Genomic DNA, 5,871 nt, shown 5'->3' with positions numbered 1-5,871 from the left:
AAGAAATGTTGCAACCAACCCTAAGCAACACATCTACTATGAGGTTTCCTTCAAGGACTTCTCCTAAAAATGGAAAGGTTCAATGGAGCCCTAACTTTGAACCCATATTTGTACTAATACCACCCATAGGTGGAAGTGTACCAACCACACTTGACGATGAGTAAGCACACTCCTTCAAATTCAGCAAACCCAACACAAGTACCTTTAACCCCAACATATCTAACATACATCAAGGTACTTTACAGCTAAGTGATGATTTTGACATAGATTATGGCATCAATGATGAAGAAATGGCTAAGGCTTTCCAAGACAAGACTTTTTGCAAAAACTTTAAACTTTTGGCAGCCCAAGAAATTGTCAAATTTAACCCAAACTTGGAGGTGCATAATTCCAAACATCAAAACAACCCAACACTTGAACACATACAACCTAGGATTAATTTGGGCTTGGATAAGGTAAAAAAACCTTTGGAGTTTTCAAACACAATGATGACACCTATAAGATCCCATCAAGAATCAACCATTGAAATCCTCCAAAGTACATTTGAACACATCAATATCAATCCCTTATTTGATGAACCTCCATAAATAAATGGAAACAAAACACTTTCTAAATATCCCAAAAGGATGTTAAGACTTGATCTCAATCACATAATTCAACAATGGGATGTGCCTAAAGGGACTTTTACTCTAGGGATGCCAAAAATACCTCCTTTGGAGGAAAATAAACAAAGAACACCCTTGCTCCTAACTTTACCAAATGTTGTGGAGCCTCCCACGAGTTTACCATATGATACATCAATCAAAAAAACCCCTATTGACATATAGAGGAAGAGCCTTATTGAAATTTCACCCATTTCCAAAAGGAACACATCTTATTTCCAAATCAATATGATGTCCCCAGGAGAAACATCCAACACACAAAGGTTCCAAAACAACAACCCAAACATGATGTTCCATTATCAAGGGCATAACAAAATTCCAAAGACAACAACAACCTATGGTGGTACAAGGACTTAACATTTCTAGTACACAACTAAGTCAAAATCTAGTTAACAAACATTCAACATATCAACAACAACATAAACCACAACAACAACCTCAAGTGGTGCAAGGATCCAATGTCCCTAACATGCACTCCAATGTAAATCCACTTGACTTACATGCAATGTACCAAAAAAAATTCCAACAACAACAAGTCATGTTTGCTAAACAAAAAGAGCAACTAAAAACATAGTTGGAATACCAAAGTCACTTTGAGCAAAAAAATTGCCTATCAACAACATTTGGTGCAACAAAAACATGCACCATGATAACCTCAATACATACCTCTACAAAAACAATCCCATACATGGCCTTATAATAGACAATAGAGGTATCTCAAGAACAAACACAACAAGTGATGCAACAATAACACATGGTACAACAATCACATTCGATACCACAACAAGTACCACAAAAAATACCACAACATGTACCACAAAAAGGACTCTTTTGTCTTCAAAGTACTAGCATACCTCCACCACTTAGTAACACATCACCAGGCTCTTTAGACATAGAAATGTAAGAACCAAGTAGACATAGTTCTCACCATAGCAAACGATCTACTCATAGACACAAATGACTTGAAGAGAAGAATATCATGAAAAACCCTAATGAAGAATTAATACAACAATTCAAAAAAATTTCCAAATAAGTTGAGGCAATGGGAGTCTAGAAGAAGTAGGCTCTATTTACAAAAAGGTGTTGGAAATATAGGAGTAACTGAGAGGGGGGATGAATCAGTTACCACTAAAATAAATCCTAGATCCCTTAGATGTCAACAATAAATTTAGACTGAGAAAACTAATTATTGTTGATGCATGGTAAACAAACAAAATTTTTTGTAACTTGGTAAATGTAGACTTAATTACTTTTAGTTGATCTTAAAACATTATCAGTAATTAACTTGCAAGCATAAGAGAAATAACATGAACACATGAGACATCAAGATTTAACATGGAAGCCCAATTTGGTAAAACCACCAATGCAACTAGTTACCATTCTTCACTCTTATGAAGTGAGCCCTATTAGGAGCCATCCCTATTAAAGATTACAAAACACACTATTAGGTGTGATCTTGTTAGAGGATTTAATCACCCTACTAGGAGTGGCCTTGCAAGAGGTCTTAAAACAATTCAATGGAATTGCCATCTTGTTAGAGGATTTACAACTAGCTGTTAAACCAACTCTATTAAGAGATTTTAGATCACTGCTATAATAGTTGGAGAGTAACAATAAAATGAATTGATTGTGATGCAACTGAATTGCTGAATCTAGATCTCTTTTTTTCTTAAACTTGAACCTTCCTAATTGAATATTACTTTTCTACTCCACAATGATACCTGCTTATCCTTCAAGTTCGCTCCCTCTCTTTTCTTTTCAATTCAATCAACACACTTGCCCACACACTAGAAATCTTAACTCAACCTTTTATTTATATCTTTTAGATTGTCAAGTTGACCCAAATTCAAATTAAAATAACCAATATTTATCATCATAGTCAGCTAGAATCAATACATAAAGTAATTAAGCTTCATATGCCAAAATAAAAAAATCCTTCGTAAGCCAACCTTGCTTGGTAGAAACTAACTTTGGAATGATTCTCTATGTTAACCAATAGAAGCTCTATTAACACTGCAAACTTGTAGAAATCCTTTAGCAACTGAGTGAGCTTAGTGAATACTAACTCTATCCAACTTTTCCTTTGTTAACTGAGTGAGCTCAGTTAACATTCTTTTCTACCTAAAATCCTTCAATGCCTGAGTGAGCTTGGTAGATACTATCATCTAAACCTGTGAAAGCTCAGTAGACAAGGAAAACTATGTTCACTAACCAAGTGAGCTTTGTAAGCATTGTCTATCAATTGATATGAAATATGTATAACATCAAAGACAACACATATTTAATCAATTGTATCCAACAAAAGGGACTTACATTGTAATCCATTTGATAAAAGTCTATTTATGCCTCCATTCCCAAAACATTTTGCGGCTCCAATATTCAAAAAATATCAAGGAAAAGGAAACCCCATTGATCACATCAGGGAATTTTGTGCCTCTTGTAGCAAAATCAATGATGAGCCCACTTATCTCATGAGATTGTTCCCTTGTTCTCTAGGTGGGCCTGCACTTGAGTGGTACACCAAACTTCCTAGTACCATAAAATCTTGGTCAGAATTGGTAGGAAAATTCATCTCCCACTTTGCCTTCAACATTACAAACAAGATGACACTTTCTGATTTGTTCTCAACTAAACAAAAGATGGGAGAACCATTTATCACATTATTATTACACTAGAGATACTTAGTCATTCAATTCTCACTAAACATTCTTGAAGAATAAGTTAATTTGTGCATTGAAAACCTAGTCCTTGGCTTAATGTATGAACTCAAGATCAAAATTCCAAGCACCATTTCCAAGTTGATGAAAAAGGGGGATAGTATTGAAGATGCCATCATCTGTAAGGGTATCCTTAAAACAAATAAGGAAAGCACAAACACCAACTCATCTAATGACAACGCAAAATTGTTCTCCAAAAATAAGAACATAACCAATGATGGCATTATAGATGCAAAAATAATCAACACAATAAAATCTCAACTAAGTATAAAAGGTGCAAACCCTATAAATTCACAAACTTCCAATCAAACACCACCTCAACAAACGAAAACTAAGACTTCCACATAGGAAAAACCTTAGAGACATCCTAGAACCAAGATAGGAAATTCACACCCTTGGGGATACTTGTTGAGACTACACTTCAACAATTACTTAGTAATAACTTTTTGTAGTTACCCTCAATCAAAGACAAACCATTAACTAAGGCCACTTGATGGGATGACAAAAAAAAAATGTGATTACCATCGTACCAAAGGTCACAAGACCTCATCATGCTTTCAGCTAAAACATGAAATACAAGACCTTATCGATGCTGGTATAATTATTGTTGATCCTTCCTTACTAGCATCCAATACTGATCACTCCATCTTTATCGATCCTTTGGGTAATTATGACAAAGAAAAGGCCTCCAGTTGAAACTCAAACTCACAAGCCAATGTGAATTACACATGCAATGGATATGACTACACCATAAATTGCTTTAGTGTGTCCAACTCTCGCATATTGACGTTCAACTTAAAGGCTGAAGACCCTGATTATGCTATCACTATGTGTCATACCAAGGTCACCCTACCTAGAGCTCCTTTTAAACCCACTACCTCTATTTGACCTACAACCCCTAGTAAGCCTAATCCTCCTACTTTAGTTGATTGTAGCCTTGTTGAATAGCTTGGAAAAACCCTTGCACAAATATCCATCTTTGACCTATTGTGTGTGTCCCCCCAACATCAAAAGATCTTGGATCAAGCCCTTAAAGAGTTAGTAGTCCTAGATAACATTGATGTTGCCTAGTTCTAGGCCATGGTTGGAAACCTATCCACATAAAAACATATCACCATTTCCCCTTGGGATATTCCTAAGGATATACCCAACCAAAATGACCCCCTTCATCTCAAAGTCTTTATCCATAATGCCAAGCTCAGACATGTCTTGATAGATGGTGAAGCAAGACTGAACATCTACACCCTTACAATTGTCAAGGGATTGGGTTACTTTGAATATGATGTGGATCCCTCTCATAGAAGCACTATAAAGGCTTATGATGATGGTGAATGCTTCTCCAAGGGCATCATCATATTACCCATAAGATTTGTTCTAGCTACTGAAGACAAATTGTTCCGGGTCCTAGATATTGAAATGAACTGCAATATGATACTAGGACACCCTTGGATTCATGCTATGAAAGTAGTGCCATCTACATATCATCAATGTTTGAAGTTTTCCTATGAAAATGTGGAGGTTTCCATCCTTTCCAATCCAGACCCTTACAAGTTTTGTGCTAATCTAAGAGATACCAAGTCCCAACAAATAATGAAGCACAACCCACAGATTCCTCTAAATATGTGGACATAGATATACTCCTTAGTAAGGCCAAGGAAAAGATGATGATTGAAGACAATGGGTGTGGAGAATACTTTATGTCTCAAGTATTCCACATTAGGGAGTCACTGCCTTCTCCCCAATCTTATGGCAGATCACACCTATTGCAAGCACAATATTCTAAGATCAATACACAAACTGTCACTTCTACCAATTTTCTTAATGGTGGTGGCCTACTTCAAGAACATGTCTATGAAAATAAATCTATCTCTATTGAGGAAGAAAAACCACAACAAGAACCCAATTTAATATCTCTTAACAAGTATGGACTTGGGTTTACTATCATGCAGAAACAAGGCTCTGGTGGACAGAATGGTCTTAGATCTTAGAAACAAGGAATAATTGAACCTATCATTATAAAAGGATGCCCTCCTAGTTTTAGGCTTGGATTCAAACCATTGCAAATAAGTTTTAAAATCAAAAGGCATCTAAGGACACTCAACCTAAAATCAATAATCCTTATACACTTGACCATATCTTTGCTGACCCCAATAAGACAATTGAATCTAATATCCATATGTATACCTTTGACCAAAGCCCATTCAACACACCCTCAAGTTATCCTTAACTATTGGATTGGGACAGCATGGACTACCACTTTTTGATCAATTCAACAATGACACTCTTGTACTAGACTTTGAAATCTATGAAGGCATTATGATTGAAAATCATAAAGAAGAAATTCCTCATAAATTGAACACATGGGTATATTTTGGGGAGTAAACTCCATTTTCAAGTTGTGTAATGCCCCACCAAGGGATCCAAAGAATTTTACTAATTTTTCCAAATAATTTTTTTTTAAACATGAAAGTAAAACCATTCATAACATTTGC

The sequence above is a fragment of the Cupressus sempervirens genome, chromosome 8 (genome assembly GCF_028749045.1).
Source record: "Cupressus sempervirens isolate cs-2001-9-10 chromosome 8, ASM2874904v1, whole genome shotgun sequence".
In the NCBI taxonomy this organism is placed as follows: domain Eukaryota; kingdom Viridiplantae; phylum Streptophyta; class Pinopsida; order Cupressales; family Cupressaceae; genus Cupressus; species Cupressus sempervirens.
Note: the sequence above shows the minus strand (reverse complement) of the source record.